Here is a 13,282-nt window from a genome sequence, read left to right as displayed (position 1 = left end):
ATCCTTATACTTTGTGTCAAATCTAATAGGGTAATTTTTTTTAAAAATATTCATTGACACATAATTTTTTTTACATTCATTTGATATTATTCTTTCTTATTTTTTACTTTTTTTCTTGAAAAATTATAACAATTTATATTTTTATGATCATTTTATTCTTGTAGTGTGTGTGTCAAATGAACGTAGAAGTATGTCATGATATTATTATTATTTTTTATTGATTTCTCCAATTAAGAACTAAGTTAGTTTTTCATGAAAATGGCTTGTGAAAGAATCTTTATCTGAGGTGCTACTTTAATTGCACAATTAATTAATCACATAAGGTTATCTAATTCAGAAAATTATTCTCACTCAGTTGTTGCAGTTTCTCCTTTCCTGAATTTTAAAATGTTTCATGAGAAATCATGTCCAGAATGCATGAGGAAGAAAAAAATATTCCAAATTCAATCTGAGCAAAGGGACAACGGAAAACAACATACGTGGTGGCCTTAAATAAATGCATGAAGGTAGTGTGAGTATAGAGAATGACTTGTGAGACTTTTTTATTTTAGGGTTTAGTCTTGTGACTACGTATTTGCCATTTGCCATACAAGTATACGTATATCAGTGTGTATGCATACATCACTCATTGGTACAGTGATCTCGTTCACGCTCAGTGGAAGAGTGTCATGTGACCACCGCAATCTTAGCTTCCTCTCAGTCTAATAATGCACTGCTTATTAATTTAATATACTCGAGCTTTTGTTTATAAATAAGATTGGGGTAAATTAAATAACCCTCTTCTTCCCTTTTCTTTTTTGCTTTATTCTCTGCATATTCTTTTGAGACTTTTTATAATATATTGACTGAACAAAACACGCAACCTACAATTTCAAGCAAAAGAAAAAGGAAATAAAAAGAAGAGGAGAAGATTCATATTTAGCTATTCAAATGAGTAATTTAATAACACTGTATACAATAGAATTAACAATGATGGGAAGACGTTATCTTGATATAACGTTATATTAATATTATATAATATAGTATAAGATATAATATAGTCCTCTGGATTTGTGTTGTCTGAGGTCGTACATACACTCCCACAAGTATATAAAATGCATTCGTGAAAATTCTTTTTCTCGATTTCATTACTTAGCCAATCAGCTAATTAGTTGAAAATAGATGAATCACATGGGAGTGATGGAGATGGAGAAATGGCTGTGAAGTTTCCTTTTTCCATCTTCTGTCACATGCATTGTGAACTGGGCTCAGACCAAGCAAGAACAAATTCTTTCACGTGCATGAAAATTCAACCTATTATACTTCGACCACTCAAACTTTTAAGAACAAACCAACTTTTACTCTTACGTTTATTTACTATATTCATTTGCTCACTGTGAAAATCAAACTGTTTGATGATTCATTCAGATATCTCATGTCTATTTAGTGTTTCACAGAGGGAACCTTTTTCACTTCTTCCCATGTTAATTCTCTGTAATTGTTTTTTTATCAATCTTATAATCATTTTCTTCTTATTTTATCCACTACTTCTCTTCTAACATGTTTTATCTTACATAATAATTAACGAGTGCAATACTTTTTCGAATAATTAATATTTTTAAAATGTATGGAATTTCTTTTAAATTTAGATTTAATATAATATGCATGTACCTTTCTTATCAATTATAACTTTAAACAACTGTTGATGTAACAAACACTGAACTGATGTGGTCAATCAATTCAGTAAAATCAGTCTAGAAATAGAATTTTAGATATATAGGTAGCTAACTGTTTTCACATTTTGATTAAATTTATTATTGCTATTCTAAAAAAAATTAAGATTTTTTAATCTCAAAGTTAATTGTATCAAATTTAAGTTCAGTTAAATTTAAAGTTTATATGGTATCAAAATAATAAATTAAAATTTATTTTAAAAAGATTTTGTTTTATTTTTATTAAATCATTTATTAATATTTAGTTTTACGTTTAAAATATATATTTCACGAACTAAAAATTGTAATTACTTATAAAAACAACACTCATATGTATATAAGATATCAATAAAGTGACCTTATTTGCAATAGAAAAAAAAAGTCTACCTAATATTTTATATTAGGAATACTTTGTTTATATAACACATTAACGAATGCGAGTGAATCACAACTGTATATAAGAATGAGTCATAGAAAAATTAGAATAGAAAATGGACTAATTGTTAAATATATATTCTCAAACCTTACAGTGTAACTCGAGGTTCTTAGTTCGGTGTGGAGCATCATTTTGATGAAGTTTTGACCTTTGGAATTATAGGTTTACTCTAACAAGGACTATTTAAGATTATAATTTATTTGGTACATACTCTAACTATTGGAAAAAAACATTTAATCATCATTCTCATAAGACAAATCTTATGTATAGTTCTAATAAAAAAATTAAAAAACTGGATGATTTAAAGAAGACAAAGAGAAACTAAATATATAAAATAAAATATACATGACTTATAATTTTAACAGCAATGTGTATGGTTGGATGATATGTATATAAAAATAACTGTGAGCAATAAATAACAATTTTACTGAAAGATTTAACTGAAAGAAAGAAAATAAGAAAATAGGAGAAAGGAACATTTACCAAAAACTGAAAATTTTATGCTGACGACTCAGAAACATGACTGGTGCCTAGATTTGCCACCAATAATACCCTGACATGAATGGATGCGAGATCGATGTATTTGCATGCGATTTTTACTAAAATGTCGTCACATATTCTTTTTCTTTGCTTTTTTATGTGCAACTTTTATGCCATTCTAATGCTTATCCTCCTTTTATCACATGAAATATAGAACAAAGAAACAATATATTAATTATTATTTTTGGTGTTTTTCTCCTACATTAGAAATTTAGGAGGTTTCGTACCGTACAGTGGTAGCTCAAGTCTTTAATTGTTTGGACATAGTTAACAGTGTGCCGGAAAATTGAGTTAGACTTTGTTAAAGTGGTCCATACAAAAGCAACTGTTATTACCCACTACTACTATTAAACACTTCAATTAATTTTTCTTTAAATACTACTCTTATTTACAAACATAGTACAAACCGTGCTTAAACATAAAAGTATTAAGTTATTGTTCAATATTATTTCTTTTTATATACTACCCATCTATATCATAATTTAAAGATATAAAGAAGTGAATTGGGAAAAATTTTAGTTTTCGGAGTTTTCAAGTCTGTCAAAATGACTTGAAGAAACATGAGAGCAGTCTACATATAGCATAAAGTGAAAATTTTCAAATTACAGAAAAAGAAATAAAATAAATCCCTAGAAAAATTAGGTAGGAAATTAAGGAAAAGAACTGTAGGTAGCTACAAAATACCCGAAGCTTCACCGGAACTTTACTAGTCTAGCAGGAGATTGGATGAGGTGTGGGAAGTCGGAGCCCATTGCTGATGGATCAAATAATCCTCACCGTTGGATGGAACATCGAACATCATGTTCTGCTGATGTTGCAGATGGAGCAATTGCTGCTGCTGGACCCTCACCATTTCCTTCTGCCGTCGCAGCTCCAACACTTTCCGGTGCGAGTTCGAGTGTTTTGTCAGCACGAAGGTTGGGCTTGCGGCGGGCCTGTACTCCGGCACCAGCCTGCCGGACTTGTACCTCACGCCGCATGCATTGCAAAGTGTTTTAGGACCCATGGGACCCATCCGCCACTGTGGCGTTTTGTCTGTTGCGCAATGCAGACACTTCCTGCCCTCGCTGCTGCCTTCGCTCACATCCCTCCTCCGCGGGGCGACCTTCTTACCGCTGTCTGAATGAGAAGACTCCGGAGACATCGTGTTCGGAGAGAGGACAACCAGTCGAGAGGACCAATTGCATGGTGGTCCACGAGTCCGCTTACTCCTCGCCTTCCCCCGAACCGATACTTGAGGGTTGAACAGAGCCGGGTTCGGGTCTCTCGTTTCCGATGCGGTTTCCTTTTGCACTCCGGCACCGGATATCAGCTGCAGCTTCTGTAAATCCTCACTGGAAAAGGATTCCTCGGCGAATTTCGACAGCCACTCCAATTCAGCAAGATCGTCATACTGTGCAGACACACAATCAATTAATTAATTAATTAATCTTCTTTATTATTTAAAAAAACTATAATATTACCGAAAGAAAAAGGAAATTGCAACATTAACAAAAGCGAAAAGCGTGTATGTAATAAGGACAAGAATTTGTTGTATTGATTGGACGTGGCATTAGAATTGAAAAAAAAGAAAAAAATAAATTTATTGAAATTAAAATTTTTGGGTTTGGGGAGAGTGTAGAAGTAACACATAGGCAGCCGTTGCATTTGTTAGCATAACACATGTATAGAGTTTAGAGACACGTGTGTACCGGGAGGGAGAGGTCACCGGAGAAATGAGCATCGGTGGCGGAGAAATTGGAGTTGTTGGTGGTGGTGTCGAGGTTGGTTACGGTGGAAGAGTGGTCAGTGGGGAGAGAGTCAAAGGTGGCGTCGATGAGGGGAGCCTCGTCGCTGTTTGAGAAGTCGAAGAAATCTTCGACGATGAAGTGGTCGGTGGTGGAGGCGTTGGTGTTAGAGGAAGTAACGTTGTCGGAGGAGAATTGAGGGTAAAAGGTGTTCTGGAATAACTCTTGTGCTTCCATGGCTTCTGGTTGTTGTGGTGGGTTCAAGGAAAATTATGAAGAAGGTGAAGTGAGAAAGTATAGGGAGTTCCAGACACAAAGTGTGCCAAAGTTGTGGTTTTGAGTGGTGAGAGAGAAAACCAGAAGAGGGTTTATTTGCGTTTAAAGGGGACAAACGGACACCTATATGGGACTACTCTCTCTTTTTTTTTTTTTTACTTATTTATTATTTTTTCCCTTTTGCCAATGTAAAAAATAAAATATAAAACAAAAAGTCTCCTGTCCTAAAAATAATAAAGCGTAAAATATAAATAATAAGAGGCTTTAATTGAGTTAAAAGAAACTGCGAGAATTTGTGATTCAAGTTACTTTGGTTATTTGCTATTACCTTTTCTTTTTCTTTTGAACTCAGTTTTGATTTTCTAAGTTTTCTCTGCTTTTCTTAGTGTAGGGTTCTTCTATATCTCTTCTCGCGTTACTTTTACGTAATTGAAAGAATATACAAATTTGAGTTTTAAAATTTAAAATGTTACATAGACTATATGCATCGTGATTCAAATTGTACAATACATCAAATAATTTTTCCATGATCACATACAATATCAATTTAGTCAAATCAGCATGTTGATCAAGCAGTGTTAATATCTTAGAAACTGCTAAAAATAATAGTGAGATACGTAGCATGCACTTGTTTAAGAAAAAGTACTTAAGATCATAAATGGTTACAATATATATTCAAAATTAAGATATTTACAGTGAACGAGACTGTACTCACGAGCATCCCATGTAGACTTACGAAAAAGTCATGTAATATTTGTAAGAATATACATGTGTAAAAATATGAAATATATATATAAATAAGATCTTTTATTATTTACCAAACTAATTAAGTAGAAAGGGCTACTAACATTAAATTAAGTGTGACATTAATAACTCAAAGATCAATTAAAATATGCAACATATAATAAGAAAAAGTCAAAGATTATATTATTATAAAATATAAAAATATCAATGTGAACTAGTAAAAAAAAATCTTAACTTTTAATTAGAAAATTAATTATTTCACAAACACAAATATTTTACATTAAGTTGAAATTATTTTTTAAAAATATATAAAAATTTATTTTTTTATGTGTGAAAGATAAATGTGCTTCATCTTTTATCAGTGATATTTGACTTAAATCTTAATCGTGATTCCTAACACAATATTAGTTTATTTTTGAGTACAGACTATGCATTATAAAAAGTAGAACAGTTAAAGTGTAGAGTGAGGGCTAGGTTTGAAGATGGAGAGCTAGTTAATTAAATATGGTAAAGGGATATAGTTGTCACTTTAGTTTGTCTAAAACCAAACCCATTTGAGAGTGATAGAGCAAGTTTATAGCTAAGGGTAGAACATTAGTGTTGTATTCAACTTCATTTGCCAGCCTTTCCTCTTCAATTTTCCATTGTTTCTTGGGAACTGGGTTTCTTTTTATTATTTTTGTTCAGTTTTTTCAGATGCTATAGTCACATACTAATATATTTTTTCAATTAACTAATTATTATATATTTTTAACATTAATGCATTGTTTTTTTATACAGAAGAATCAAGACAAGAAAATTATTATGTGGTCCAGCATATCATTTATCTTAGCAGTCAATTTTCAAGTGATAAGTAGCCACGTTCCTTGATTTGCGAGAATAAGTTAATTAAAAGTTGCTATACATGTCATAAATATTCTCTTGCAAGAATCTCTTCTTCTATGCATGTCAATGATTCTTGTTTGTGTTTTAACCTTTAATTGCTAGGGTTCAACAAGTAAAATCTATAACCCTCGGAAGAATAGTAAAGAAAATAAAATTATACACACAAGAGATAAAAAAAACAAAATTACAAAGAAAAAGCATAAGGCAGTATTAATTTTTTTTGACAAACTTTACTAATTAAACAAATCTAAGTATGTCACTGTATTAAGCACAAGTTACGATACATAAACAGAGATAAGTAACTTTTTAATCATTTTACTGCTTCACCTTGAAAAGTAAATAGCAAGTAAATTAGTGCATAACTATTACATCTAAATATGTTAAATTTTTTTTTCTCTTCCTCCTACCTTACAAGCATATCTCTCTTAGTAATGTTTCAAGTTTCAATTTTGATATTGGGACATAGTTTTTCAGTTAAGATTTCAGCAAGTCCCAAGATTGATATTATGAAAAACAACAACAATTTTGCATTATGAAAATTATAAATTAAATAAAATAATTTAATTACACATTGGTGGTAGAAGAAATAATACATTTTTTGTATTCTTATTGTCAAATCTAGCTAAGTGTAGAGAGAACATACATATGCTTTCCCTCGATTCAATTATCTTTATACATTTAAGTTTAATTGTTTTTTTGACATCTTTATGGTCATCTTAATTTTGTAAGGTAAATTATATTTTCTCTTTAGGTAACTTTCCTTCATTTTCTTAAAATATACATTTTAATACCGTTTTTAACAAGGAATAAGATATAAGGTTCCTTATCATCTCCACATTTGCTGATAAAAAACAAAACCAGCTCCACAATTATATAACTATACTTTTAAAAAGTAAATTTCAACAATTATAGCATTGCTTACCAATGTTTTAAATTTATTTATTTTATCATTATTTTTTATTATATTCAATAATGTGTAGTATTGCGGTAGTGTTTGTACATATACTTTATATATGCACATTCTTCAAAGAATAAAAAGGTCAATGTTTTGTTTAGTCTCTTTATCTTTTAGTTAGTTTTAATTAGTGCTGTCAAAATATATTGTAATTTGCGAGCCAACTCGGTCCATCATATATTTTAGTCGGGTTGGATTTGAAAAAAATTTAATTTTTTTATGTGGGTTAGTTTTCAACCCGACTCATCGGATTGAACCCGTCGGATTGAACCCGTGGTGAGCCGGGTTGGTTCATCAATCCACCTAATTTAATTTAATTATTTGTTATTTTTGTGTTTTAATATTATTAGTTAGCCTTTTTTATTATATTTAAATGGGGATAAAAGAAAAAGATGTTTCAAGAGGGAAAAATATTATAGATTTATCTATTCAAGAATCTAATATTATAAATGGACAAGTGATACAAAAATTATCATTATTAAAAACTTATTTGTTCGTCTTTTGTGTTTGTTTTTATATTACGCTTGGATTGTATGATATTTTTTTATTTATTTTGAATTGTCTTTGAAGTTTAACATCATTTTAGAGTGAAATTTATTTAGATTTAAATTAATAAAATTATAATTTTTTACTTTTTAAAAACATTTATAATTAAGTGAGTTAGTGAGTCAACCCGTTTAATCCAGCAACCCGTGGTGGGTCGGGACAGGTTCAAATTTTTTCAGCTCGCTAATAAGTGAGCCGGGTTGGGTTGACTCACTAAATGACCAACCCGTAGTGGGTCAGGCCGGGCCAACCTGGATTATCCATTTTGACAGCTCTAGTTTTAATCTTAAATTAATTCTATAATAATTTTTCCTATCACTAACTATTCTTTAAAAGCTATAAATGGTTAAAATTATTTCTAACAAATATTAAATTTATATAAAAAAGTAAAATTTGTCAAGTCCGTTATACATAATAAAATAAAATTTAAGTTTAATTCAATATGAGTCACAGGTATCATTTTACATTTTCTTGTTAATATAGGAAATTTATGATTGATTTTATTATAAAGTTTTTTTTTGTAGTAAATCCATATTAGCAAGAAGCTTTCACATGAATTTGTTAAAAGAAATGTGAAATTATTACAAGAAAAGAGAAACAAAAAATATGGAAAACCAAACCAAATTCATATAAAAGAAAATACAAAGTAAATAAAATTTAAAATTTTATTATGAAAAAAGAAATCATGTTTTATAAGGAGTTCATATGTATATATAAATAAGAAATTCTATATTAATGGTTTAGTAGTTAATATTAAAATGTTATAAATATTAATTTAAAAAAATTATATTTAACAATAGTATATAATCACTACAACCAATAAATTTCTTATTTCAATATTTTATTTTTACTTGATTCAACCATATGGTTCCAGGAGTGTACAGCTATATTAAATAATATCCGTTGAAAGTAAAAATAAAAATGAAGAGGAGAAGGAAGACATGCATGTGATGTTGATGTAAGTGTGAATAAATTCTGGTGTTCTCTGCCACGTGTCATCCACCGACAAGTAAAAGAGTGCTAATAACTGTGAATTTATCGTGACGACAATCCCTATGCAGCCACAGGTTCTAATCTCGTAGAAATTAATGAATAATGGATAAGGTTGTGCTCTTAATATTTTATTGCTTCAATTATAAGAAAAATCTCATCATTTAACAAACATAGTATTTGTATATCCACTACCCTACTCCATCTTTCAATAGTGCTGTCAAAATTAGATGGATTATAATCGTCTGGTTAAGTCGATTTATTATGAATTTGAATCAAGTTAGATTTAAAAAATATAAATTTTTTTATGTAAATTAATTTTCAATCTGATCACTTAAAATTTGATTTATCTAAATTGATTCATTAATTCATCTAGTTTAATTTAATTATTTATTATTTTGTATTTCAATATTGATAGTTAACATTTTTTACTATATTATTGTAGATGGAGATAAAAAAAAAAAGATATTTCAAGAAAAAAAAATATTATAAATTTATCATATTATAAATGGACAAATGATACAAAAGTTATTACTATTAAAAACTTATTTGCTTATCTTTTGTGCTTGATTTTGGATTACACTTGAATTGTATGATATATTTTTTTATTTTGATTGTTTTTGGAGTTTAAAATTATTTTAAAGTGAAATTTATTTAGATTTGAATTAAAAAATTATAATTTTTTTATTTTATAATTAAGTGAGCTAGTGAGCCAACCCATTTACTTCATCAATCCATAATGGATTGAGTCAGGTTCAAATTTTTTCAACTCACTAATAAATGAGCCGAGTTGGATTGACTCACTAAGTGATCAACCCATGTTAGACTGAGTCGGGTCGAGCCGAGTTACCGTTTTGACAACTCTTACGTTTGTTTAACTTATTAAATTCAATTATAAACATGTAAAAATAAATTCAAATTCCAATTACAATAAGTAAATAATATATAATTATGAATTACTATATGTAATATCATTACATAATAATTACACTTTGTGAAAATAAGGGAGAAATGATGATTTTCATTTTTGTGAATTATTACTATAATTATAGTTAACAATTTCATCATAATAATAGTTTACAGTCATTGGTTATAGAAAAAGTAAAAATAAATTTACTTACAGCTTACAGGTATTGTTTCTTTCTAATATTTGTTTCATAATTAAAGGTAGCCGAAGAATTATTCTGAATAAGCATGCTTTATTTTTATATATTTTTTATAACTGTATTTGACCTTTTACCTAGATGTTATATAAATACTCTAAATGGTTTATTAAAGTTGAATATTTTGTTCATATATATAATTTGGTTTCTTATAACTCATTTGAAATTAAAATGTATTTTCATGTCACTTTTGTATGACTTAAAATTATAGAATTGACAACTACCTACATAGTATACAACATATAGCAAACATGATTACTAAATTTAGAAACATGATTTAGTAAAGATAGTCATTGAAAAATATCAAATCAAATCCTAATATTGTTTCTCATGATATAATTATTGTTTAATAAAATTATTAGACCATTCGGATGAATATTGTATATATACACTAGTAATATGATATTATACAAGGTATTATAATAATTATTAGTTATTTATTTGAGTAATGCATTAAATTATTAGTGATGGATGTAATATTTACAATAATTAATTAAAATTATTATTATTAATAATAAGAAGAAGAAGTAGCATGTATGAGAAGCATGCAAACTATATTAACCTTTAAGTCTGACCATACCTAACGTGACTTATGAGAAAGCGGGTTAAATTTATAAAATAAAGAAGAGCGTGTAAATTTTATTTCTTTAGTTTCAAATATTTACATATTTCATTTTTAAGTTAAACCCTCACTCTAAAATTAAAAAGTATAATAAATTAATGTGATATATAATTAATGTGACACTTTTATACTTAAATATTTTATTTAATTTGGATAAATTAATTACATGTATGTTGTACAACCGTGTTAACTATAGGATAGAATTATTTGAATTTAATTCAGATTATTTAAGTAATTAAGAAAATGAAAAAAAAAATAAAGTAGGGGGACGAAAAGTGTAATTAAAAAATCATGGATTTGTATAGTAAATAACAAAATACAGCTAACTGCTGTGGAATGGTAACATAGGACACAATGTGATTATATAAATTCAAATAGAAGAATCAAAACTATAAAGAAAATTATACGCAGTCTCAGTGGTCTATATATTTATGAATTTTGATAATTATTTATTTTAAGGAAACTTTCAACTGTAAGAGTTAAAAATACATTTGATCAAAATGGTAAAATAAACTGATTATATAATATATATATATATATATATATATATATATATATATATTAAGAATTTGGTATTTAAATTTGAGAGGATGATTATGATTATTTAAGAGGCGTGGGCACAAGGTGCACGTGATTGAGAAGGATGGGTAGTGTGTCACTCTGTCAGCGAGCATGTGAGTGTTACGCTCGTGTCAAAAGCCAAAACAGACGGTGGTCAATTACACGTGGCAAGAATCTATTTGTCACAACCTTTTTTATATCATCTTTTCTCAATTTTAAATATCCTATACGAGGCTACCATAACGTGAGACCACGTGCCTATCTGCCACGTGAGTTGGGTTAGGATGTTCTTGCTTTTTCCTGATCACACTACTGCTTAAATAATTAATAGATGAATTTCTTTTATTCTAATAATCTTTTTCACAATAATTACAGTTTTTGAAATAATCTAATACACTTAAAATCTCAATTTCCATTCTCCATTATTTAATTCAAAATCCTTCTTCGGCCTTAGTGTATTTTAAAAATTTAATAGAAAAGTCATATAAATTTATCTTTACCCCTACTAATGAAATTTATTACATTTCTTTTACTATTCAATGTTTGATGGATGGAGCTACTAATTTATTAAGAGCATAATATGATTATTTTTCTTAACTTCCTACCTTTAGGTTAAGCAGAGTTTTAATTATAGCAGAAGCTCGTGTAAAATAATTAAATGATATACCCAATTCAACAAAACCGACATTTTAGAAATGGTGCACAGGCTGTTTGATGAGAAAATGTGCAGGATTGTGTATATGCACAATTTGACGGTGGTTTTAAGCAGACTGTGTAACTTGGCGACATGTTGAAGAGTGTTTGAAGTTAAATCCGAGTTTTATGACATAGTCACATGGTTTTAGGAGAAAATGTTTTAAATATCTCTATTCTAAGTTCAGAGGCAATACTTATGGGAATTCTTATTCTTGCTATTCAAAATTTGGCTAATCTTCTTCATAGTCTTCCAACAATTAACATACTATAAGATCTTATTTTCCCTCTCATATGTTTCAAACCTACATAGTTGAAAGAGGATTTTCTTGTACAATCAAATGTTTGGTCTGAACTTTGCTCCATATGTGGTCTTATATTCTTTTAATTAGGTTTGTCTAAAGGTTTTCATTGCTTCCTTCACAATTAAGCATTCCTAACAATACTTATCAGAAACTTCAAACATCTCACAATCATCAAACCATCTTCTTCAACGTTCTCACAAAGCTTCAAATATCCAATTTTAGTGATTATCGAAGCTACATTTGCACACCCTACAATATACTAACTAACATAACCGTTGGTTTTTGTAATGAAATTATATTAAAAATTTTGATTCAAAGGTTACTAATATTTTGATTAAAATTTATTTTAATACTATTTTTATTGTTTTTTATGGATAAATAATATATGTTCTGGTGTAAAAAGTTTTATTTTCACTTCAAACAATCTTTTTTATTCCTTAATTTTTTTTATTATTCGTGTTTTCTCGTCGATCAGGTATATTGATTAAAAACACTCTGATGTTTAAATTAATTTAATATTTAAACTGTTTACTAATTAATTCGTAAAATTTTCAAAAATCATATAAAGTTAATTACGATTCAATTTTGTTAAATTTAATTATTTATTTTTTTATCTTAATTGAATGATTAACTGAATCTGATAAATAATAATTAGTTTCATCCAAATTCGTAAAATGAATTTGATGTAATTTAGTTGACATGTACCTGTCTATATATATAGATTGCCTTACAATATATTAGCTACATCAGTTATGAACTATCAATATGCATGGAATATTGTACAAAATATTTCTTAAATTGTGAGAGTTTAATGGGGAATTTATCTCCGTTTGATTCTTATTCTAAGTAACCTTATGCATGCACTTGCACTCTGGAAGAGCAAAGACGGTAATGAAGAATACAAAGGCTGGCAGTGACAGATAATGAATTGGACAAGCTTGAGTGAGAAGCAAAAGGCTGAGATATTTTGTACCTCTTTTTTGGCTAACTTGTGTTTTGTCCCTTCTTTATCAATTTTCATTTTACATGCAAAGCAAAAAATGTTTCTTCTTCAACCATTTTTAACACTTTAAAGCAACCAAATGTTGTGTCACTCTGCAATCTCTCACCCCTTTCTTTTCTTTTTTTTTTGCTTTTCCTTAAATTTT

At 28.5% G+C, this 13,282-nt stretch overlaps 1 pseudogene across 1 annotated transcript; it reads right to left on the bottom strand.

The window, feature by feature from the left end:
• Nucleotides 1-3,170: 3,170 nt before the first annotated feature.
• LOC148204092 (GATA transcription factor 9-like) lies at nt 3,171-4,803 on the bottom strand (annotated as a pseudogene). Its single transcript, XR_015784543.1, has 2 exons — nt 4,359-4,803; nt 3,171-4,060 (listed from the first exon to the last, which is right to left on the bottom strand). The product of XR_015784543.1 is annotated as a GATA transcription factor 9-like (transcript).
• Between the last annotated feature and the right edge of the window lie 8,479 nt (nt 4,804-13,282).

The sequence above is a fragment of the Vigna umbellata genome, chromosome 2, assembly GCF_029865625.1.
Source record: "Vigna umbellata cultivar VRB3 chromosome 2, Vumbellata_1.0, whole genome shotgun sequence".
Lineage (NCBI taxonomy): Eukaryota > Viridiplantae > Streptophyta > Magnoliopsida > Fabales > Fabaceae > Vigna > Vigna umbellata.
The sequence above is the reverse complement of the archived record's forward strand: the minus strand, read 5'-3'. Positions and strand labels throughout refer to the sequence as shown.